The sequence below is a fragment of the Dipodomys merriami genome, unplaced genomic scaffold (genome assembly GCF_024711535.1).
Source record: "Dipodomys merriami isolate MVZ:Mamm:240054 unplaced genomic scaffold, mDipMer1.0.p SCAF_1281, whole genome shotgun sequence".
Classification (NCBI taxonomy): Eukaryota; Metazoa; Chordata; class Mammalia; order Rodentia; family Heteromyidae; genus Dipodomys; species Dipodomys merriami.
The window spans coordinates 164,441-190,747 of record NW_027202584.1 but is presented as its reverse complement, the minus strand read 5'-3'; the positions used below and the strand labels follow the sequence as shown (position 1 = coordinate 190,747).

At 39.0% G+C, this 26,307-nt stretch overlaps 1 long non-coding RNA gene across 1 annotated transcript in view; it reads left to right on the top strand.

The window, feature by feature from the left end:
• The first annotated feature begins 2,611 nt into the window (after window positions 1-2,611).
• LOC138824386 (uncharacterized) overlaps window positions 2,612-26,307 on the top strand; it is a 60,962-nt gene continuing 37,266 nt past the window's right edge. Inside the window, exons 1-2 of the long non-coding RNA XR_011371072.1 lie at window positions 2,612-2,889; window positions 16,561-16,611. This is a non-coding gene — a long non-coding RNA (uncharacterized lncRNA). The remainder of the gene's footprint in view (window positions 2,890-16,560; window positions 16,612-26,307) is intronic.

Genomic DNA, 26,307 nt, shown 5'->3' with positions numbered 1-26,307 from the left:
GGACCTGAGTTAAGATCCCAGCACTACCAACAAGTGTATCGTGGAGTAAGAAGCCAAGTGTGAAACTTATTTTCCTTTTCTCTGAATATCCTGGGTAATCCTGAGAATCCTGGCATGATGGAGAACATTTCTATAAATCTAGATGCTCTGTGATAGGATGTCATCAATGTAATAAATTTAAGGTGTTTCATCCTAGTACAATCAATGGTAAATAAATGAATAAAACAAAAAATACAAGAACAACCACACCAAACATGTATGGACTGAACATCTATAAGTAAGTATAACTCCTATCTTTACAATGTATATAAATAATATGTTTCCAGGGCTAGGGCTTGAATACAGGACTAGTGAACAGGCCTAACTTTCCTATCTTCAAATACGGTGATCTTCTCCTTCATCCACATTGCTGCAGATTTACTCAGATCCTGAGTTCAAATCCAAAGCCTGGAAGAATAAACAGTGTGAATTGCAAGCCAGGGAGCTAATTTTTTTTATTTTACTTTTCTCAATACGGCGCTTGAAGTCAGGTCATGGCAACTCTGCCTCAGCTTTGATCACCCTAGGCTGGGTTGCAGCCACTAGATCTACAGCTCCTCCTAGAATCCTAGACCCTCAGGCATTGCAAGGAAAGCAATGCACAGAAAAAATATGGACATTTTATGTTTTCTTCATTGCATGGTGACCCTCATGGGTCTGAATTACACTGTTGCAAAGGGTACTTCATCTTGCATTGCTGAAGGCTGCCAGACTATCAGGGATGCCATAGGCCCACGTGGCAACATAGGCTCTGATTTCGAATCCCTGTCCTGACACCAACCAATGGCAGGAGCTATTAAGGAAATGGTTCCCATCCATAGGTTTAACAATGGAATGTTGTCAATGTCATGGTTGAATGAATTGATCATGAATGATGCTCCTATAAAATTAAACAGCATCATTTTAGGAGGTTGATGTATTTTATTTAATATTTATGAAGCATTGAAGGAATATTATTAATTAAAAGAATGCAATAATTTCAGGACACTGATTTCATTAATAGTTTAAGGATGAAAACAATTAATTACATTACATTAATTACATTAATTACATGGAGGCATAATTAATACCCAGGAATTGGAAGGAATGTAGTCTATATAACTGAATAATGTATAGTCATATCTGACACTCTATAAAGATATATATTTATTAGCGTAGTGCCATCTGCATGTCAAGCCCCTGGGGCTTGATCTGAGGTCCTGGGAACAGCCTGTCAGCTCAATTTGCCCCAGGATGGCATGCTAACACTCACCCATTCATGAATTGGGCCTTATAGGCTTGTAGGTCTTGAGTTCAGATGCCAGCACTCCCAAAAATGAATCGTGGAGTAAGAAGATGATGATGACACATGTTTTCCTTTTCTATGAAAGTCCTGGGTGTCAGGTATGAAGTGGAATACATATGCAGACCTATATCTTGTGTAATCAATGTAATCAATGTTTTATGTTCCATAATAGTCAATAAAATAAATTGTCAATACATGAATAAAACAACAAAATAAAATAACTACACTGAATGCAATATGGAGTCAACATAGGTATATAAATATAAATCATATATGTAAATTGTACATGAATAGGATGTTTTCTAGTGTTGGAGATCTATTTTAGGCATAAGGAACAGACCTGAATTTCTTGACTTTAAGTAGGCCAGCTTCCCATTCCCACACAGTGCAACAGAGTTACCAAGACATTGAGTTTCAATCCCAGTCCTGGCAGAAAAATGGTACCTTTGCAGTATGGGAGGCCCAATTCTTAAGCCTTTCATTATGCCTCCATTTTATGAATGTGATTGTTTAACTGCTTAATAAAGAATTAACTAAAATCGATCAGTGTCCTATAATATAATTGTGTATAATTTTATCCTAGAATCATTCAAGTACTTCCCAACCATGACATACATCACATTCCATTGGTATTCATATGGATAGGAATGAGTTCCTTAGGATCTCCAGCCATTTGGAGGTGGCAGGAACAGGATTCCAAATGTGAGCTCCAGCTCCCACCACTTCAACCTGGGGATAGGCTACTCACCGGGCTGTCCAAGAATATCAGCAAGACCAATGATTAGACAGGCACCAGTGGCTCTCAGCAGTCCACCTTGATACTTACAAGGCTGTGATGGGAGGATCATGGTCAAAGTCATCCTAGTCAGGAAAGTCCTTGAGACCTCTGTCCAACTTCAGTGCCAACAAAGCCAGAAGCCCAGGGCTCCAGTGTGGAGGGCGAGCCTTGAGCAAAAGCAGTGCACAGACTGTGCCCAGATCCTGAGTTCACGGTCTGGGTCTGGCAACAAACAGACATACAGAACAATCTGTGCAGCCATCCAGCTAAAGCAGGTCACCATCTCATCTCCAAATGAATTGGACATTGTTCCCTGGGAAAAGGGCTGGGGGAGCTCCTATCTTCTTGACTCCGCCCATGCTGCTTGCATCACAGAATTCTGGCCACATCCCCATTCTTTCATGGTTATTTCTGACCAATGGGATACAAGAACGGTGACCACGCCCACATTCCATGCTGCCTAGTAGCACCCCGGATTCCCTCTGTTAGTTTACAACACTACCAGCAGTTGAGGAAGGTAGAGGTGGCTGAGTGGTGAGGAAGAGACTCAAGCAACTTTGGAGTATAGTAGGAAATTGAGAAGCCTGCCCGCACCCTTGCTCCCTCCTCACCTTTCCAAGTTGCAGGATTTCAAACCTCAGGCAATGGTGCACTGCCAGCCCGCATAAAGCCATGACCTGGTCCCTGGCCCTGGTTCTCTGCTCTTGGCCCATGTGTTTGCAATGCCGCTGCCATTGCTGCTTGCCCCACCTGGAGCAACCTCCAGCAGCTTTTCCCAGCAGCACAGGTGAGTGGCTGCCCCCAAATCACCACTACCTGGGATCAGACACCCCTCTGGGGGCACCATGACCACTTTCTTGGATCTGAGGAGCAACCTTTCTGTCTTGGGCATTTCTGAAACAGAAACTCTTTATATGCTCTAGTTGGACTGGATCGAGGTCCTCCTATCTGGGACAGGTATGCTCCACCAGGATTGGTCCTCTGTAGTTGGGATGGTAAACACGTAGCGTCATGCTCAGTCATCGATTTAGATGGATTATCCCAAACTTTTAGTCCACAGCAGTCGATTCTTGACCACAAGTGAAGCTCTGGGTAGGGCCACAACCATCAGACCTCATTCTCCTCACAGGACAGTTTTGAGGAAACAGGGGATTTATAGAGAGGGAATCTCTGGAGCATGACTTGGCATGGAGGGAGTGGCATTCAGAGAAGGTTCTCTGCAATTCTGTGAGCAAATGACAGGAAGATACCCACAAAGGGCTCAGGTTGGGCCAGTTATTAATCATGCAACAGCTGGGTCTTTTGAAACAAACCATGGCTCTCTTTCATCATTACCCTATCCCCATGAGGAAGGGGATCCTTCACTGTGTTGAATTTTGCATCTGGGGAAACCGAGGCACAGAGAAGTCAGGTGACCTCCTTATGACTTCAACTTCACAGGAAGCTCAGCCTGACTTCACTACCATGCTCCCTAGGACAATGGGTGCTATTCAATCCACTTCTTGTGGTAGGAAGTACACTTCTTGTCAGTTGTGGGGTTTGAACCCTAGGCATGGGCACTGTTCCTGAGCTCCTCAGCAAAATGCTAGTGCTCTACCACTTGAGCCCACAGCACCACCTCTGGTTTTCTGATGGTTCTTTGGAAATAAAAGGCTCAAAGACGTTAATGCGGGGGCTGGCTATGAACCATGATCCTCATATTTCAGCCTCCAGTGTAGATAGGATTAGAGTTCTGAGCCACTGGCACTCAACTTCATTTTAATTCTGACTTCTCTCTCTCTCTTTTACAAAAACTGGTTGAATTGGTGCTGGAGAAGGGGGTCCAGCATCCCCATGTGGCTGGAATCCAAGGTGACCTTCTCATTCTGGAGGTGGGCTGTGGGTCAGGGGCTGTCTCGCTCAGCCTGTTGAAACAGCTCCCTGAGGTAAGCCCCACTGTTCCCTGGCTAGACCATGAAATTCATTGTCCATCCAGCCTTACTGGACTTATTGAATTGTATTGCTTTCTACATCATTTTCTAGCACCTGGCCAAACTTATGATACATAGTTATGGAGTGAAAATATAATGCCTTCTTAAGAAAGTCATTGAGGGCTCTGGGAATGTGCCTTCATGGTATGGTGATTGTCTAGCATGCATGAAAACCTGGGTTCAATTCCTCAGTAACACAGAAAAAAAGAAAAAGACTAGAGGGAATGCTGTGCCTCAAGTGGTAGAGTGCTAGCCTTGAGAAAAAAAGCTCAGGAATAATTCCCTACCCCTGAGTTTAAGCCCCAGGACTGGCAAAAAAATTAGTAAATGGAAAATAAAGGACCCATACTTGAAATACATTATTGCTATTTCCATACTGATACCTGATAATAGCCCCTAATTCATGTATTTTACTTATGTTAGGATACTGTGTTGAAAAAAGGTTTGTTCTTTAAGTCACAGCAATTAATGCTAGGAATGTGCTTAGATGTCAGCTGAAGATTAATTCTGGAAATTCAAGGATTCAAAGATTTTGTGTAATCACTGCTAATCACAAAGTGAAAAGTAGTCTAAGTGTGATTTTGAAATCTTTTGGATCAGTTTTGGCATCAAAAAAGCAGAGGCTAATTACTAGTTGTGACAGAAAATAAGGAATAACTCCAGATGGAAGGAAAAAATGATAGTAAATAACGTATACCAGATACTGGTCTAGAGAACCATTTTTAGTTATTGAAGAACTCGTTGTCAACTAGGCTTTTGCTCATTGCCTTTATCATTCTAAATCTCTTAGGCTAGTTCTTAATCTCTGCGTGATAAATGTTTCTCTCTTTTTTTTTTTACTTGTGTGCATTTTTTCCTCTTTTTTCTTTTTTAAATTTTTTATTCTTTTAATTTTAATTTTAATTTTTTGTGAACATACTGTACAGAGGGGTTACAATTACATGGACCAGATAATGAGTACATTTATCAATCATTGCAGCCTCCTCCTTTGTTTACCCTTCACATCCCTTCCCAGCCTCTCCCCATCCCCCAACACCAACACCCCCACCCCGCACCAAAGTTGTAAAATTCGTTTTTGACATGACAACTTGTACTTCTCATAGTTGCATCAGGTCCACCTGTACCCTTAAACGACTTGTTTTTCCACATCTCCTCCACAAATTATACCGACATCAAATATAGTCAAAGCAGGGGTTGTAATGTGGGGGAGGGTCATACAAAGCAACAAAAATATAATCTCATAAATGAGTTAGAAACAAAGGCATGAAAGAAAAAAACATTTAAATACATATCAAGGGTTCATTTTCCTAAGATCACATTATCTGACCTTTACTGCTTTACTCATACATATACTAAATATTGCAAATAAGGGAAACAATGGGACCTTTGTTTCCTTGGGCTTGGCTTACTTCACTTAATATAATTTTTTCCAAGCCTTTCCATTACCTAACAAATGGGGAAATGTCGTTCTTTCTGATGGAGGAATAGAATTCCATTGTGTATATATACCACATTTTCTTGATCCATTCATCTACTGAGGGGCATCTGGGGTGGTTCCATATCTTAGCTATGGTAACTAATGCTGCAATAGACAAAGTTGTACTGCTAGCTTTAGTGTGGTCTTGTTTGTGAACATTTGGGTAAATGCCCAAAAGTGGGATTGCTGGGTCATAGGGGAGCTTTATGTGAAGTCTTCAGGAATCTCCATACTGCTTTCCAAAGTGGTTGAACAAGTTTACACTCCCACCAACAATGGAGTAAGGTTCCCTTCTGTCGACATTCCCTCCAACATCTCTTGTTGTTAGAGTTCTTGATTATAGCCATTCTAAATGGTGTGAGGTAGTATCTCAATATTGTTTTGATTTGCATTTCTTTTATGGCTAGGGAGTTTGAGCATTTCCTCATGTGTGTATTGGCCATCCTTCTTTATTCTTCAGAGAAGTTTCTCTTTAAGTCTTTAGGCCATTTATTTATTGGGCAGCTCTTTCTTTGAGGACATGTTGTTGGGGGATATATTTTTTTTTAGTTCCAAGTGTATTTGAGATATGAGACCCTTATCCGTTGTATGGCTAGTGAAGATCTCCCAATCCGTGGGCTTTCTATTGATCTTGCTAGCTAGGTCCTTTGCAATGCAGAAGCTCTGCAACTTCATGCAATCCCATTTGTCCAACCTTTCTTTGATTTGTTGTATTTCCGGGTCTCTACTAAGAAAATTTTGGCCTGTGCCAGGAGACCTAGGGTTCTCCTATTCCATCCTGTAATGTTTTCAGAGTGTCTGCTTTGACTCCGAGGTGTTTGATCCATTTGGAGCTTATTCTTGTGTAGGGTGTTATATAAGGACCTAATTTTAGTTTTCTACAAGTTTTTAACCAATTTTGCCAGCACCATTTACTAAAGAGGCTGTCTTTCTTCCATTCTATTATTTTAGCTCCCTTATCAAGGATTAATTGGGTATAGGTCTATAGGTTCATTTCTGGATTTTCAATTCTATTCCATTGGTCTGAAGTCCGTTCTTTTGCCAGTACCAAGCTGTTTTGATTACTATGGCTTTATAGTAGAGTTTGAAATTTGGTATTGATATTCCACCAGAAGTGTTCTTTCCATTGAGGAGCGTTTTTGCTATTTGGGGATTTTATTGTTCCATATGAATTTCTCTAAGAATGAGGTTGGAATTTTGATAGGTATCACATTGAATTTGTACATAGCCTTGGGAAGTATTGCCATTTTCACAATATTAGTCTGTCCAATCCAGGAGCATGGGAGATTTTGCCATTTTCTAAGGTCTGTTTTGATTTCCTTTTTCAAGATTTTAAAGTTTTTATCATACCGGTCCTTCCCTTCTTTGGTGAAGTTAATTCCTAGGTATTTTATATTTAGAGGTGCTATTACAAATGGAGTTACTTTCCTAATTTTATCCACACTTTTCTCATTGGTGGCATACAGAAAAGCCATTGATTTTTTGGGGTTAATTTTATACCCTACTACTTTGCCAAAGTTTTGATTCAGCTTGAGTAATTTGGGAGTGGAGTCTGTGGGATTCTTTAAATACAAGATCATGTCATCTACAAAGAGGGAGAGTTTTATTTCTTCTTTCCCTATTTGGATCCCCTTTATGTTTTTGATCTTGTCTGATTGCTGTAGCTAGGCATCCTAATACTAGATTGAAGAGAAGTGGAGAGAGTGGACATCCTTGACTTGTTCCTGAGTTAAGAGGAAATAGCTTTAGTTTTTGACCATTAAGTATAATGCTGGCTGTAGGTTTGTCATATACAGCCAATATTGTATTGAGGAATGTTCCACGGATTCCTAATTTTTCCAAAACCTTCATCATAATGGGGTGTTGGATCTTGTCGAATGCTTTTTCTGCATCTATTGAGAAAACCATGTAGTTCTTATCCTTGCTCCTGTTGATGTAATGAATAATATTAATTGATTTGCGTCTGTTGAAACAGCTTGCATCCCTGAAATGAATCCTGTTTGATCGTGGTGTATGATTTTTTGGATGAATTGTTGAAGTCTATTGGCCAACATTTTGTTGAGAAGTTTTGCATCAATGTTCATCAAAGAAATGGGTCTATAGTTCTCTTTCTTTGATGAGTCCCTGCCTGGTTTTGGTCTGAGGGATATGATGGCTTCATAGAATGTGTTCGGTAGTAAACTTTCCCTTTCAATTTCATTTTAGAGTTGGAGGAGTATTGGTGTGAGCTCTGCTTTGCAGGCCTTGTAGAATTCTGCTGTAAATCCATCTGTTCCTGGAATTTTCTTAGCTGGGAGGTCTCTTATTGTTTCTATTTCAATGCCTCATATGGGCCTGTTAAGCTGATTTAACTCATCTTGGTTTAGTTTTGGCATGTCAATATTTGCTACGAAACGGTCCATTTCTGTCAAGTTCTCAAACTTATTAGCATAAAGTTTTGTCAAGTATTCCATTATAAACGTTCTGAATCTGGTTTTTTCCATGGTGATGTTTCCATTCTCATCTCTGAGTTTATTTATTTGGGTGTGTTCTCTTCTTTTTCTGATAAGATTTGCTAAGAGTCTGTCAACATTGTTGATTTTTTCGAAGAACCTACTCTTTTTTTGTTGATACTTTCTATAGTTTTTTTGGATTCTAATTCATTTAATTCTAATTTAATTTTAATTATTTCTTTCCATCTACTGGATTGGGGTTTATCTTGCTGCTCTTTTTCAGGGAGGTTCAGATGTCTCATTAAAGTGTTGGTTTCAGATCTCTCCAATTCGTTGACTTGGGAACTCAGACCTATACCTTGCTCTGAGTACTGCCTTTGCTATGTCGCAGAGGAGCTGGTAATTTGTGTTTACATTTTTGTTGAATATCATGAATACTTGAACTTCAAGTCTCATCACTTCTATGACCCACTGGGGGTCCAACAGTGTTGTTCAGCCTCCATATGTTACCGGAATTTCTTTGGTGGCTTTTAGTGTTGAGTTCTAATTGTATTCCCTTGTGGTGTGAGCGAATGCAATGTATAACTTCAATGTTTCTGAATTTGGACAAGTTTGCTTGGTGGCCAAAAATGTAGTCTATTTTAGAAAATGTTCCATGTGCTGCTGAGAAAAACGTGTATTCTGAATCTGCTGGGTGAAATATTAGGTAGATGTCTTTTAAATCTAGTTGACCTATGCAGCTGTTTAGATCTGCGGTTTCTCTGAATTTTTGCCGAGTTGATCTATCTAGCGGGGAGAGTGGTTTGCTAAAATCCCCAACAATTAATGTCTTTGGATCTATGTGGGATATGAGGGAAAGTACTGTTGCTTGTATAAATTTGAGTGCTACATTTTTTGGCGAATAGATATTAAGGATTGCAATAACCTCCTGAAAGAGAAATCACTTAATTACTATGTATCGACCTTCTTTAACGCTTCTCCCTAATTTTAATTTGAAATCTATTTTATCTGATATTAGGATTGCAACACCCGCCTGTTTATGGGGGCCATTTGCTTGGTAGATTTTGCTTCAGCCTTTAACTTTGAAAATGTGTTTGTTTTTATGGGCAAGGTGTGACTCCTGAAGGCAGCAGTTAGAAGGATCTTGTTTTTTAATCCAACTAGACAGTCTATGTCGCTTAATTGTAAAGTTAAATCCGTTAATGTTAAGAGATAGGACTAAGAGGTCTTTGGGAGTTGCTGCCATGTTATCTACCTTCTTGGGGGTTGCGAAAACTGTGTTCTTCCTATGGTTCTTGGATTCTCAGTTTGGGTGCAGTTTCTTGGCCTTTATTGTGGTCTTGTTGGTTTTCTATGTGTAGGATATCTTGAAGAATCTTTTGTAGGCCTGGTTTGTTGGAGATGTATTGTTTCAATTTTTCTTTGCTATGGAAGGTTTTTATTTGGTCTTCAGTTATGAAGGAGAGTTTAGCTGGGTACAGTATTCTTGGTTGATAGATGTTTGTTTTCAGGGCTTGTCATACATCATTCCAGGCTCTTCTTGCTTTGATTGTCTATGCTGAGAAATCTGAGGTGATTCTAATTGGTTTCCCTTTATAGGTGATTCATCTTTTCGCCTTGACAGCTTTAAAGATCTTTTCCTTGGTCTGAGTTGATCCTGTGTGTATAATAATGTGACACTGAGATGTCCTATTCTGATCTGGTCTATTAGGAGTTCTAAAAGCTTCTTGTATCTAAATAGGCCTATCTTTTTGCATGTTTGGGAAGTTCTCTGCTATGATCCTGTTAAACAAATTTCCTAGACCATTTACTTCTGTTTCTAGGTGCTCCTCTATACCCATTATCCTTAGATTAGCCCTTCTGATGGTGTCTTCTAAGTATTGGATAGATCTATCATATTTCTTGGATTTGTCTTGCAGGTTGTATGTTCTTTCTCTATAATATCTAGGCTATCTTCAATCCCCGAGATTTGATCTTCTGCATGGTCTAAACTGCTGTCAAGACTTTCTACTTTGTTTTTTATTTCTTTTGCTTCTAATTATTTAGCTTTGATGGCTTCAATTTCTTTATTGAAGCTTTCTTTTAGATCTTGTAAGGACTTCTTTACTTCCTTAATTTGGTGTTCAGTGTTTATTGTCAAATCACTTAGTTAATTGGTTATGGTTTTCTTGGATTCCCATTCCTTCTGTGGAGTTCCATTCAGCATTTCCTTTGTGGTCTCCCTGACTTCCTTCAGCTCTTTGTTAATGGATCCCATGAATGCCTTTAGTGATCTTTCTGTATTCTCTTCCTGCTTTCTCAATTCCTGTATTACTCCTTGCTTATCTTCCTCCTGTTCACGCCATTCCTACCTTTCTCTTTGATTATTCTCAAGAAACTGCTCACGCAAATCCTGTATCAGTTTTTGAGTAGCTTCCTCACACTCATGATATTCCTGTATAGACATTTGGATTGCCTCCTCTCTCTCCCTCTCTCACTCATACAGAGTCCTTTGTAGGTTTTCAATCTTTTCCTGCATTGACCTATTGTTTGCCTCCTCTCTCTCCCTATCACGCTCATACAGAGTTCTTTGTATGTTTTCAATCTTTTCATTTATCATGTTTGCCAGCAGTGTTTGTAGAGCTATTTGGGAACTCTCCTCTGAATTATACATTATCTGTTCTGTCCTGTGATTATCATGAGTGGGAGTGGAGATACCCGGACCTGCCATTTTTCTTGTGGTTTTCCGGCTTACTCTGCCCATTTGGGATGAAAGTAACAGCAGTTTTGTGCAAGAACACTAACTTTAGGCAAGCATCAACCAAAGTCTGAATTTGCATAGTCAATAGTCTGCAGATACAATCTAGTTCAACAGATATCTCTATTCAACATCAAACAACTATATATTAATGGGCTATGAACCGCTAAGAAGAATTTGGTAAACCAGAAATTATTAGTGTTAGGGAAATTATTAGTGTTAGGAATGGAGTGATGTGGGAAGGTACAGGGAGAGTTAACTAAGTCCTAGTCTCAAAGCAGGAAATAGGTTAGATAGGATGGAAGTAGAGGGAAAACAAGAAGAAAGAGAAAGGGAAAAAAAGAGACCAGAAAAAGTAGAAAATTAAAAATTAGTAATATGCAGATTTGAGAACAAACTATTCAAAGAACGGGAATATATTGAGAGAAGGGGAGGGATATAAAGGAGATGTGAAAAATTTAAAAATAAAAATACTTAAAGTGTTATATAGGTATAAAGAGGTAATACTGCTATTAAGGAATTTAATTCTCAGAAGTTTTGAATTGAGTAATAAATTTGTGGATTAAGTGTGTACACAATGGGGGATAGAGGCTAATAGTCACCTACGGGTTTATCTGAGGATGTGCAGAACAACAATTAAGTCCCATAAAGAGGAACAAAAGAGAGGAAAAGGTGAGAAGCATAAGAAAGAAAGGAAAAAAAAGATCAGAAGTTCAGTCGAGCTAAGCAAAACACAAAAAGAAAAAAAATTTTAAAAGAAGAAAAAAAAAGAAAGAAAAATGCACACATGCATGTATCCCTAAAATAAAGATTATAGGGGGAAAAAAAGCTACTAGAAAACATTTTTTTTTCAAAAAAGGTAAAAATTGATTTAAAAAAGTTTTAGAAAATAAATAAAAATTTAAAGTTGTAATAAAAAATAAGAAGAGGGACAAAAATAGTTCTTTGATTTTTTGGGGAGGGTTGGGAAAAATCCTGTACCTCCCTTGTGTCTGTAATCAGCCTCTGGTTGTAGTCTCTGGTCTGCTTGTGGTCCTGTGGCTTGGTTGGTTTCTTAAGTCAGTTTGTTTGGACAGGCAGAAAAATTTTCTGCTTTACCCAGGATTTTTCGATCCTCCTCCCGAGTTAGTTCAATGAGATGGGGGTGTGCTTTGAGTATCACAAAAGAGGGAGATGGCTTTTTCCTCAAGTTTGGAAATGCTGTGATGAGGCTATGTTCTGGGTAGAGTTGAGGCCTTTCAGCAAACAGTAGCTTTTCCCTGGGGCTAGTTTGTGAGAAACTCACAGAGGCCAGCCTGGAGCCACTCGCAGGGTTTCTGTTTACTGATGTCGAGGCTACTAAAGGGAGGGGCAGTCTGTGGCTCTGATTACCCAATGAAGAAAGCCACTCCCAGGGCTGGTGCCCGAACTGGGTGACTTTTCCCTGGGTGGAGCTGAGTCTGGCAGGTCATGCCGTTAAGTTCTTGTGACCTGCTAAATGACCCTATTTTTATTCCAAGGCCTGAGTTGGAGCTAGCAGCTCTGCGGAGCTTTGTCAGTATCCAATATGGAGATCTCTGGTACTGGGGGGGGGGAAGGGGTGGCCTTCCCTCCTCTGCTACCTGAGAAGGAGTGAGGAAGTCAGGCTTCTACTCACGCTGAGTCTTGGTTCCTGGGTCGTCTCTAGTCTGCGAAATGCAGGATGAATATGTCTGCTCCTTGTTGGTTCTTCCTGGTGTTGAGTAGTTTCTGCTTGCTTGCCGCATCTGGCTCTTTTAGTCCCCAGACTCTCTCTGTTTCAGGTATGGTGGTACTGCCCCTGCCGCCACCACTGCCGCCACAGCAGCAGCAGCAGTTTCTGGCAAGAGCTCAGATCTGTCTCCTTGCCTGGATTTTCCCTCTCTGGCCTAACTCTCTGTCCTGTGATGGCACACTTGGTGTTATTCTCTGGCTTAGGACTCTTCACTGGAGCTCTAAAACTGCTTTCTATGGGAGAGCTTGTTTTGCCTCCAGCTTCTCCTCTGCCATCTTCCCGGAACTCCCAAAATGTACCTCCTTCTATGCTGTTGTTTCATACCTTATCTCCTTTGTTTTCTAAAAATCTCAGTCTTTCTATATTTCCCTATGAACATTTCCTGATAGTGAATATACCTATAAAGATGTCACAGGATGCTAATATAAGGGTCCCATAGCTCATGAGTCATTAATGTAACAAAATGGAAAAGGAGACATATTTACTGCTACCTCAATTTTTCTGAAATGCTGCAATGTCATCATTTGGTTAAAATTCCATTCTTTGTTTACACAGTGTCATTCAGTCCACCTAAATGCAAATATGAAATTGGTGCTGGTGGTTTACAACTGTAATCCTAGCTACTCAGGAGGTTGAGACCAGGGCATTGTGGTTCAAAGCTAGCCTTGTCAGGAAAGTCCATGAGACACTAATCTTCAATTAACCACCAGAAACCCGGAAGTGGTGCTGTAGCTAAAGTGGTACTGTGCACAACTTGAACTGAAACGTGGAGGGACAGTGCCCAGGATCAGAATTCAAACCCCACAACCAACAAAAAAGGTGAAATATGACTTTAAGTTTCCCCAGAAGGAATGACAAGATCAATAATCTTCCCAAGCAAAAAAATTAATTCCAAAAAAATTATTCAGTGCACCTACTTTTGGTAAGTTATGTTATGGAATCTGTGCTGGACATATTCTCTAAAAACAAATTGTTTAGGGATACAGGTGGACCCATTGCAACAATGAGATGTCCATGTCGTTATGTCAAAAAACGAACTTTACAACTTTGGAGAGGGGGAGTATGGGAAGGAATGGGAAGCAGAAACAACGAAGAAGCAACAATGTTTGATAAGAAATGTACACGTTATCTTGCCCGTGTAATTGTAACTCCTCTGTAAGGTATTCCTACAATAAAAAAAGAAAAAATGTAAAATATTAGCTTCACAATAAACATCTAATATTTCTTCTTTGAAGAGTGACGTCTATACAGTTGATGTCACTTGGCTTTCTTACTATCTTAGTTCGAATCCAACCCTGGCAGGAGAGTCTGTCAAACTCTTATCGGTAATTACACAGCAGAAAAGCCACAAGTGGACTTTTGGTTCAAGCAGTATAGTACTAGCTTTGGGGGCAGATTATCAGGAAATAAAACTGTTCAGGGACAGGATCCAGCCTATGAGTTCAAGCCCCATAACCAACACAAACTAAAAAAAAAAAAAAAAAAGCAAACAAAAAAACCCCAGATATTTCACTGGGACCCTGCTTAAAGGAGTACTGGTCTGAGAAAAGGTGCCTTTTTGCTGATCATACTCACTGGATGCTTTTTTGGAATCCTTATTGCTCTCGAGAATTCAGGACCAAACTAAAGGAATTGATAACTGACTCCTGAAACAAGAGAATCATCTCAGGGGAGGAAATACCAGCGGTAAGACACTTTAAAACCTCCGTGTCATTGTTTCTTGGCAGTAGAACTGTTTTGGGGGGTCCAGTCGTGGGCCTGAACTCTGGGCCTGAGCGCTGTCCCTCAGCTCTTCAACTCAAGGCTAGTGCTCTACAACTTGAGCCACAGCACCACTTCTGGCTTAATTTTTGCTTATATAGTGCTGACGAACCGAACCTTGGCCTCATGCATGAAAGGCAAGCGCTCTACCACTGAGGCAATTTCCCAGTCTCTGCAGTAGAACATGTTTAAAACAATGTTATTTCTTTTTGTTCTATGCTGGCCGTCAAATGGCACATTATTTCTTTTTGTAATACTCTCAATTAGAAGTTTACAGAAAAGCTATATATGAGTAAAAACACACACGAAAAAGTCGGGGACAGAGTTTCTTTCAAGCCTTCTGATTTTCTTGTACAGTAAAAATGAAAGCACAAGTTAACTTGAACTTTGTCAATCCTCTATGTTCCATTCCTCTCCTGGGATCAGTTTCCACATCCAGTAGCAGTTACTTCCAGGAACAATCTACGGTGCTGCCTGAGATATAATGAATGCTTTCTTGCTTCATGGAAATAACACAAAGACCCCCTGATCTGAGGTTACACGTGTTTCAGAGACAACTTAGTAAAGAGAAAATATGAAATTTATATTGCTCTTAAATACATTTTCCATGAGAATATTGAGTTCAAACTTTGTAAGTTCTCTATAAAGTAAGGTGAATTTTAAATGGGAAGAAGGTTCTCAGATCATTTTTTTGTGAGTGTATGTGCTGCACATTATTTCCCAACTGTTCATGAGTTAACAGTTAGGAAACAATAGCAATAATAGGAGAAAGAGAAGTTTTGTGTTTAAGTATAAGGGTTCAATACACTATATAAGATTCTACAAATAAGGCGACGTTGAAACAATAAAGCTATGTTCAGTATGTAGATTTGAGAGTGATATAGAGAAAGCATTACTCCCACGTGGAACAGGAAGTATGAGGCCACTCCCTTTCTTAATCACGCTTGCTAATCACGCAACTTTGTAGACAGTAGAATGGAAGCATAATTCTCTTTCCAATGCAACTCAGATATAAGAGCATGGACTTAATTGGAAAAAAAAGTCCATCCTGAGAGAGCAGGGATTATACTAGCCATTAACTGGTGGAGAAGATCACATTTATTTTCTTTCTTTTACTTATGTATTTTTTGTTGGTGGTGGTCTTGGCACTTGAACACTGGGCCTGGGAGCTGTCCCTCGGCTATTCAGCTCAAGGCTAATGCTCTATACTTGAGCCACAGTGCCACTTTCAGTTTTCTTGTAGTTAATTGGAAAAAGAGTCTCCGGGACTTTCCTGCCCGGCCTGGCTTTGAACCCTATCTGAAGATCTCATCACCACCCAGCTTAGGATCACACTTCTAACAGTGAACACACAGCATATATAATGTGCATGTTCATCTATCTTTATATAAATTCGTAAGTTAAAAATATAGGCTACAACTTAGCTTTTTCACTCACAAAAATGTTTGTAATTTAAAAGTTGATACTACTGGAGGAATAAAACCTAAGAATATAAAAGTGTTTGGGAAGTTCAGTTTGCATCCAGCCTGGGCAGAACAGTCTTTGAGAAGCTATAATTAACCAACCAAAAGCTGGATTGGAAACATGGCTCAAGTATTGGAATACCAGTCATGAGCAAGATTGCTGAATAAGATCTTGACGCTTTTGCATACATACATACAATCATACACATATATACAGAGACACTTATATGCACACACAAATACACATATGAAGCAACTCTCAGAATATGTGGAAAAGTTGGAAAACAATAGAAAATATGTCCTGAGTAAGACTAGAACCAAGTGATAATTTTTAATGTTAGAAAGTCCTCAAGAGAACCTTCTTCAAAAAAGTTTAAGAATATTACATACATAGATAAGGACCAGAGATAGTAAGAGAGTCAAGTAATGATTACTAATGGGAACCGGTCCATGGAGGAATGAATCAGAGACTCTTGCAGGTGCATCTGAAAATGTTCATATCCTGTGTCAAATGTTAGAACATCTTTGAAAAGAGTACATGAACACTCTGAGCAGTATAGTGGATAATATTACTGGAGAAATTCAGAATTGCTAGTCTGTATCTAGATTAAATAAACCAAGAAACTATGGAGGGGCAATGTGATACAAGGCTAGAATTCTAGCACTCAGACTAAGAAAGGAGATTAGATAGTGGAATTACACAGTGATACCTTCCCTGGACCAGGTAGTATAATTTTGTCTTAATAAAACAAACCAAACAGGAAAGGAATACAAAGTTGGAAGTTTGGGCTAATTTTGTCATTATGTTTTCAGAAGTCAAGTTTCCTATTGAAATGCAACTCATATGTAATCCTCAGTTGTGTTTTAAATGTTCTCTTCATTACAGAACATTCTTAGATGCAAAATGGCTCATGATTCCCATCCAAAATTTGAAAAAGTAAGTAATCATCATTCTGATATATTCCAAGGATAGGATGAAGGATTTCAAAAGCTTAAGGCTGAAAAAATAGCAAAGTTAATCTAATGTAGCACTATGTAGATCTTGCTAAATTAGAGTTTAGATTTAAAATAAATGTTTTGGTTTTGTTTGTAATTTCATATTCTATAGGATACTACAAAATTCTTTTTTTTTTTTTGGGTCCGGTCATGGGGCCTGAACTCTGGGCCTGGGCGCTGTCCCTCAGCTCTTCAGCTCAAGGCTAGCGCTCTACCACTTGAGCCACAGCGCCACTTCCAGCTTTTTCTTTTTGCTTATGTGGTGCTGGGGAATCGAACCCAGGGCCTCTGGCATGCAAGGCATGTGCTCTACCACTGAGCCACCTTCCCAGCCCACTACAAAATTCTTTTTAAATAGAGGGTTTAATTGACAAATTTACAAATGTTTCTGGAATTCTATTTGCCTAGAATTTTCTTTCATGAGAGTTATAATTAGAACTGTTAATAGATATACCAACACTTCATGTATAAAATGATAATGTGAATAATGTTGACAGAGTTGGCAACAAATGGATGATATTAATTTATAAATTTAGAAAAAGGGCGATTTTCTGAGGCTTTGGTATAAAATGGTATGAAGAGACTAATTGTGTGACATCTTCTTTCTTCTACCTGTATGTAAAACAGGAAGCAATTTCCTTAATTACGTGCATCTGTATACAGTGAGAAAAATGCTAAATTTGGGATTTCTTTTATTTTCGTTTTTGTTTTATTTGTTTGTCCTAGGGCTTGAACTCGGGGACTGGACACTGTCTCTGAGCCTGTTTATGCTCAAGGCCCGTGCCCTACCACTTCACCTTCAGCTCACTTGTGGCTGGCTTTTGTTAAGAAGTTTATTGGAGATAAGAATCTAGAGAACCTTCCTGCCTGGGTGGGCTTTTGTCAACCTCTAGTGCATTGGGGTCCCTGGGTAAGGGTAATGAAATCACCAGTACACCGGGTATGCAGAGTGCAAACAGCAATTGTCACTGCATGCTGTGCTTTATTGTTAGTGGTATTTAATGACAAGCAAGCATGATCTTGCCAAGATTTGGTCAGAAGACATTGACACAAAAATTTCAACAGATACATTTTTACTTGACCTATGAGACAATGTCTTAGTATATGATTATATAAACTATTTTAGAGCAAGCTCAAACCAATCAGGAAAATGCTTGACCAGCTGTTCATCTATGCTTAAGCAAGAAGAAGAGCTACTTCCTCAGCTCTCAGGAGTCTGTGACATGTGTTTTTAGATAGGGAGAGAGAACATTTTCCCTCTCTAGCCCGGCATGCCAAGAGCTTTGCTAATACTCAAATACAGTCTTCATATAATCCTGAGGCGAAGCCTGCATCATTCGGCCCCCTCAACATAGACCCTGAGTCTTCACAATTTCCTTCTTTTTTCTTTTGTTTTAAAAGTAAAGCTTTCCACAGAGTTATCATAGATGCTTGCATTGGTTTCATAAAAATCAAATATAACAGTACAAGTGCAGACAAAATAATAACAATCATAATTTCCATACCACTAGCAGTATGTGAAATGCTTTGTAGTATTTCTTTCGGATCTAACCCTTCCAATTGTTTAATGAATGCATTAGCAATATTAGAAGCATCATCATTTGTAAATTGTTTACCAAAAATCTCATGTACATTAAATTGTAACTGAGCAATCAATTGAGCAGCAGTAGAAATTACAGATAAATACTGCTGTATTACATTCTAATCATGTATGGATTTATTATATTTTATATTAGTAATGCAAAAGGTAGTAAAATTCCAATTACATTTTAACAATAACTGTTTTTCCACAACCAATTACTTGTTTCCTAACCATTCCACTGTCTGTTTAAGAATATTAATGTGTTTGTAATAGAGCATCAATTTCTACCTGTGAGACCCACAATTCATGTGAATCCCGGTGCCATTCTTCCACAAAGTGCTAATTTGTAAGGAAGTGTGTAGGGCCATTCCAGACACCGCAGCAACAGTGGTAATAGCAATTAAGCTTAAGATTAAGCAATTAAGCAATTAAGCTCCAATGGCTCCAATCATACGCTTTGTACGTTTTAGTAGTTTGGTAAAAAATTCAATAACAACACTCTCCAAAGGATTTTGGGACCACTCTCTTCCTAATTTAGCAGGTAGCCAAATATGAGTTCTTTCTGGTAATATCATAATACTATCACTATCATTAAAATTAAGAGAGGAATTATGCAAGAACACAGGTGACAATTAAAACAAGAAATAGTAGGATAAAATGTAAAATTTCCCACTAAAAATGCATAAGGCAGAGGTACACAAGCAGTTGCATCATAAGATTTGTACAAAGTAAAATTATAAGTCGATGCAGAGTTCACTGTCCTTGAAAACGATCCATTTGATAGCATCACGGGATTCAGCGCCGCTGCGACCTTCCAAAGATGAGTCTGAACAGCAGTGGGTGCAGCCATGAAAACCCATAGAGCATCAGCAATGCCTCCAACTCTCCAGGCCATCAATCGAGCTCCAGTATGCGATCCATTAATGGCTTCCGGCATCCTAGTAACATTTGATAAATCACAATTGGTAATATTCCATTCTGAACATGTGTTAATAAACTGCCCAAAAGGTCCTCAATTAATAAAATTATTGAACATTTTTCCAAATATTCCTCTACACTCTTGCCACACAAAAGGCTGATATTTTAAATCGATATAAGTAAATCAGGGCACATAGGTAAGGATAACGTGCCATAAGAGACACTTTCCCAGCTACTATTAATGGCCAAGTAGTTATTCGCTGCAGCAGTGTTTTAGAATTGGAAGTGCGTTTCCCAGGTAAAACCCAATGTTGCCAATTCATTACTAAACATGGAGGAGGCCCCAGTCAAACAGGCAAGGAATGAGTATAGTAATTAAAATTCAAAAAGCTACCATCATCCTTATTGCAAAATGTGAAATTATTCCAAGGAGGAGATAAAACAGCAGGAACAGTATAGACGGTTATATCCATGTCTCCCCAAATAACAGGTTCCAATAACGAGGATTAGGAATAAAGGCCTAATAACTTAAATTAGCATTAGCATGGACAGTGTTTATAGTAAGCAGGGCACACATGGCCAGGAACAAGTTCTCAGCTGTGACAGGTTTACCATTGCATTGTAACACCTTTTGTCCTTCTCCAGTCAACTTTTTAACCTGCCCCTAAGTGGGCAGTGGGGATTTCTTTTTCCTTAACTGGTGGCCGATTCCTTGAAGGATACAGGGCTGTCCTCACTGGGCCGCATCTGTATCCATCAGGCAGGAAGCTAGAATTGTTTGCCATCCTGTGTAGTCACAAAATCCTATCCTCGCCCCTTATTTAATAATGTTCCTAGTTGCCATTCTGCATCCAATGCAATCTTAATCCATATGGAAAAATTTAAATAAGGTTTTTCTGATATTTGTTCAAAAAGGTGCTCAGCTCTAGTTAAAATATATCCTTGAGGTAAGTTTAAAAAATTAAGAACATAAAGAGCTTGATGTAAAATTATTTTAAGATTTTGCATGGAAAACCACAAAATATCCATACGCTCATCCAACCTTTTCCTCCTTTTTAATTTTTTAATTTGTTGTTTTAGTGTGCCATGAACTCGTTCAATAATGGCTTGTCCTTGGGGGTTATATTCTATTCCTGTAAAATGTACCACATCATAAAGTTTACAAAATATTTTAAATCTGATTCTTTTATAGGCTTGTCCATTATCAGTCTTTATTTTAGCAGGCACTCCCATAATGGCAAAAGCTTCCAATAAGTGTTCAATTACATGGTTAACAGTTTCTCCCATAAGGCAGAAGCCCAAACAAATTTGGAATAAGTATCTAGTGTAACATGTAGAAAGGAAAATCGGCCAAAGGCTTATACATGGATTATATGCATTTGCAAGAGCTCCTTAGGTTGTAATCCACGAGGATTTTCTCTAGCAGGTACAACTCTCAAATGCATTGGTCTGCATATAGGACACCTTTTTATAATTTGTTTATATTGAGAATAAGGTATTTTATAATGCATATGTAAATGGCTAGCATTTGTATGTAAATGAGCACGATCCTGTTTAGCAGAAGCAAAACTAAATAATTTATCAACCTGATTATTACCATATACAAGGTACCCAGGTAATGAAGAGTGAGCTCTAATGTGAGTTACAAACAGTTTGACATTACGTTGTTGCAGTAATGCTTGTAATAGTTTAAATAGTTGGTTTAGCTGGGGTTTAGATGAATGTGTAACTGCAGTGACTATATTAGTCACAACTCTTACAGCATAGGCAGAATCAGTAACAATATTAACATCTCTCACAAAATCTTGTAACATCTTATTAATAGCACAAAGTTCATTTTGTTGAACTGATGCTTAAGTAGCTGTTTGTACCCAGTATTTATTTGTTGTCCAATAGCACTTTTTGTTTTGGAGCCATCTGTAAAAACGGTAAGAGCAGTGGAAATAGGGGCCTTGGTAATTATATAATTAATGACAAGTTGTTGTTTATGCAAGCAATCCCACAATCTACCTTTGGGAAAATGATAGGAAAATTGCCAGTAAAATTTACTAATGCTATTTGTAGCGTTTGAGACAGGTTTAAAAAATATTTTACTTGGACATTTGGCAAAGGAAAGATAATTTCATATAAATCATACACCGATAGGGTAAATACCCGTTGCCTGGCCTGTTGAATAATAATTGCCAAATGTGGTTCATAAGGCATAGTATTTTTTGTAAATCTATGCCGTGTATAAATCCATTCTAATTGTAGCTCATTTTGTCGTATAATTCCTGTTGGGTAGTTCCATGTATCTAAAATATATAAATTTATGAGTTGATTTAGCATTACTCGATATAAAAACATTTTTTATTCTCGGTTCTACAATTTGTACTTCTCTTTCAGCTTTCCTTAGTTGAAGTTCTTTTGCTATGTAAATCAGGCTCCCCTTGTAATAATGAAAAAAATTATATAATTGATAAGTAGGAATTCCTAAGGCCGGTCGCATGCAAATAATATCTCCTAGTAACTTTTGAAAATCATTTAACTTATGTAATTGATCATGTCGTAAAGATATTTTTGAGGTGTCACTGTTTGTCTACAAACAATATATTCTGATGGAGGCATAGAATTCCATTGTGTATATATACCACATTTTCTTGATCCATTCATCTACTGAGGGGCATCTGGTTCCAGATCTTAGCTATGGTAAATAATGCTGCAATAAACAGTTGTGCTGGTAGCTTTAGTGTGGTCTTGTTTGTAAACATTTGGGTAAATGCCCAAAAGTGGGAGTGCTGGGTCATAGGGGAGCTCTATGTAAAGTCTTTTGAGGAACCTCCATACTGCTTTCCAAAATGGTTGAACAAGTTTACACTCCCACCAACAATGAAATAAGGTTCCCTTCTGTCGACATCCCCTCCAGCATCTGTTGTTGTTAGAGTTCTTGATTTTAGCCATTCTAACTGGGGTGAGGTGGTAGCTCAATGTTGTATGGATTTGCATTTCTTTTATGGCTAGGGATGTTGAGCATTTCCTCATGTGTCTATTGGCCATCCTTCTTTCTTCTTCAGAGAAATTTCTCTTTAAGTAATTAGCCCACTTATTTATTCGGCAGTTATTTCTTTGAGGATTTGTTGTTGGAGGATTTAATTTATTGAGTTCCAAGTATATTTGAGATATGAGACACTTATCCGTTGTATGGCTAGTGAAGATCTTCTGCCAATCCGTGGGCCTTCTATTGATTTTGCTAGCTAGGTCCTTTGCCATGCAGAAGCGCTGCAACTTCATGCAATCCCATTTATCCAACCTTTCTTTGATTTGTTGTGTTTCCGGGTCTCTATTAAGAAAATTTCGGCCTGCGCCAAGGAGACCTAGGGTTTCTCTTATTCCAACCTGTAATGTTTTCAGAGTGTCTCCTTTGACTCCGTGGTCTTTGATCCATTTGGAGTTGATTCTGGTTCAGGGCGGTATATAAGGATCTAGCTTTAGTTTTCTACAAGTAGTTAACCAGTTTTGCCAGCATCGTTTACTGAAGAGGCTTTCTTTCTTCCATTCTATTATTTTAGCTCCCTTATCAAAGTTTATATGGCTATAAGTCTGCAGGTTCATTTCTGGGTTTTCAATTCTATTTCATTGGTCCTGAGTTCTGTTCATGTGCCAGTACCAAGCTGTTTTGATTAGTATGGCTTTATAGTAGAGTTTGAAATTTGGTATTGATATTCCTCTATCAGTGTTCTTTCCATTGAGGAGGGTTTTTGCTATTCGGGGTCTTTTACTGTTCCATATGAATTTTTGGATTGCCTGTTCTATTTCCTTGAAGAATGAGGTTGGAATTTTGATAGGTATCACACTGAATTTGTAGATAGCCTTGAGAAGTATTGCCATTTTCATGATGTTAAACTTTCCAATCCTGGAGCATGGAGGATGACATTGCCCCATTTGTTCAGAAATGGAAATAAGTGGAAAAATTTATATTATATGAAGTAAGCCAAGTCCAAAGAAAGGTCCCATGATTTCCCTTATTTGCAATATCTAGTATGTGTATGAGTCAAGGAGAAAAGTTTAGATAAGGTGATGTTAGGAAAATGAACCCTAAGATATGTATTTAAATGCTTTTTTTTTCCTTAATGCATTTGTTTCTAACACAATTATAAGATTATTTCTTTGCTGCTTTGTATGTCCCTCCCCCACAGCATAACCCCTGCTTTCACTGTATTTGATGTCGGTATAATTTTTGGAGGTGAAGGGGAAAAACATGTCATTTAAATAAGGATACAGGTGGACCTGTTGCAACAATGAGAATTACAAGTTGTCATGTCGAAACGAACTTTACAACTTGGGGGGGGGGGATTGGGTTTGCGAGAGGGCAGATGGGAAAGAATGAGAAGGGTAAATAAAGGAGGAGGCTACAATGCTTGATAAGAAATGTACTCACTATCTTGCCCATGTAATTGTAACACCTCTGTACCGTACTTTCACAATAAAACAAAAAACAACATATCCTAAACATTTTACCACCGTATCTTTTTGTATTTTTCCAGGTGCTATTATTAATCCAAAAATCTTTAAATATAGAGGGTAAACACTGTAACACCATTTCTGATTCTGTCATATTTGGTACTCCAAATAAAATATCATCCATATAATGAAAAATATAAATGTGAGGCCATTTTTGTCTAACAGGTTTTAAGGCCTTATCAACATATATCTGTCACATAGTTGGAGAATTCATCATTCCTTGGGGCAACACCTACCATTGGAAATGCTGATGAGGGGTTTGAGGATTTATTTGTGGTAAAGAAAAGGCAAATCCTTTATAATCTTTTACTTGTACAGGAATGGTAAAAAAGCAGTCTAGCAGTCCTGTAAATCTATTACTATTATTGGCCAATTTTTAGGAAGCATGGCAGGTGACAGTATACCAGGTTGTAAAGCCCCATAGGGTACGTGGATGCCTTACCTCCTTGTAAATCAGTCCGCAATCTTCATTTCCCTGACTTCTTTTTAATAACAAATATTGTAGAATTCCCTGGTGACATAGATGGCTAGATATGTCCTTTGGTTAACTGTTTTTCAACTAATTGATGAGCTGCTTCTAATTTTTCTTTAGAAAAGGACATCGTTGAATACAAAGAAGTTCCTCAGATTTCCATAATATCTTTATGGGCTCCAACTAAAAATGTTAAAATTGAATATAAGCTCCCCATTTTTCCAGTACATCTCTACCAATTATGTTAACTGGAACTTCCATAATATAAGGTTTAAGGACAGCTGTTTGTCCATCTTCTGATGTTATAGTAACATACGACACTGAGAGTTAGAAAAGAGCAGCGAGAGAGAGAGCCTCTGGGCCTGGGCTAGGCCTTATCTAGGGTATGGGCAGAGAAAGGTGTGGCCACATCAAATTCAGATGTGACCTCAGCGGATGCAGATGTGACCTCTTCCAGGTGTCCCAGTTGCCTAGGTAACGCAGGTACTGGGTGGAGACTTTGCTGCGAGAAGGGTGGAGTCTGCTCGCCATCCTGGAGCGGACCTTACATTCCAGCCTTTTAATAATCATAAAATAGGGTGTGGATTCTCTCTGGCTACTTCCTGCTGACAAGGGGGCTTCGACAATATGGGTAAAAGGCTGGAATTTGGTCCCCTCCCAGAGAAGGAAGTGAGCAGCAGTGGTCTCTTGGTGGCGTGAGTCCTTAGATGAAGTCTGGAGAAGTCTCATGAGCATTGAGGGGATGGAAAAAAATACTAGTGAGCAAATAAATGACAAGAGTAAGGACTTGGGGCTTAAAATGTTGTAGAAATATCCTTAGCTACTTCTGACATCTGGCGACTAGGTAGAGAAGTCAGGTGACAAAGGCAAGAATTATAAATTCCTGTTCAGTTAATAGGTAGATAGGTATAGACATTGGATGGGCAGGCTTCTTACTTCCCCTGACCTCCAGACTCTGGTTAATTTTGAAAGGGCACAAAATAGCTGATGTGTCCTCTCCTCTTACTCCTCTCCATGTTCCCTAGTTCCCCAGACTGGCTGTGTCTAAGTGCTCATTGCTGGGATGGCTTGTCCCAGTTGGTATTCAAGGAGGCTTGAACTCAAGGCCTGGGCACGGTCCCTGAGCACTTCTGCTCAAGGCTAGTGCTCTACCACTTTGAGTTACAATAGCACTTCCAGTGTTTGGCTGCTTACAGATAAGAGTCTTGAGCCATGCTTCCAGCTGGGCTCTTTGTAGGTTAGTTGGGAGATGGAGACTTAGGGATTTTTCAGCCCGGGCTGGCTTTGAACTGCAATCTTTGCTACAAAAGCCCTTTATTGTTTTGAATTAAAGCAATAGGGAGATGAAGTAGAATAAGTAGAGCTTACCTGGTTCTTATCAAGAATTGAATGACAAATATTCTGAAATGACAAAACTCATTAGATGTGATGAGAATTTCAGTACAGATATGCCCAGTATTTTAAAACCATGTAGTCAGTAGAATACACAACACAAAACAAAAAAGGCAAAACTCAAAACCGAAAATTTTGACAACAATGTTTAGACATCTTTGCTAACAAAGCACATCACATGGTTGGGCCTCAGTTACCAGGGCCTGTGAAAAAAGCAAATTGTTAGTAAGGCACCTTAGAATAGCCGGATGGAGTAGTAAGTTTGGTGGAAGGTTAAGGGCTAGATGGGGCCAAACCATCTTAAGCCAGCATGTGGCCAAGATGGCAAACTCAAGATGGCGAATTTCTGAAAATAAAATGCAAAGACACCCTGAACAAATAGACCAAGACTACAGTTGGCTAGCCTTTGAGAGAGAACCTAGAGGGGGTCCTTGGGATCCAGCCTGCATCGCACTCTTCAGGGCACAAGCTAAAATGTAGAAAAAAGAAAGGGAGAGATAGGGAAAGTTGGACATGAATGGCAGAGAGAGAGCAAAGAGAGCCTGGAAATAAAGAGAATTCTGACCATTTACCATTGTAGTAGCAAAAATTGTCTACATCTGAGAATGGCATAAAAATGAGGCGCTCTGGCTTTCCAGGGACCACAGGAGACATTTCAAAGGGGTTTCACGGTTCAGGCATGATTCGCAGCACCCCATTAAATGAGTAGGAAAGTCAGTCTGGTCAGTGAAGGAGAGCTGACCAGGTAGAAGGGGCATCCCGACTTCCCCCAG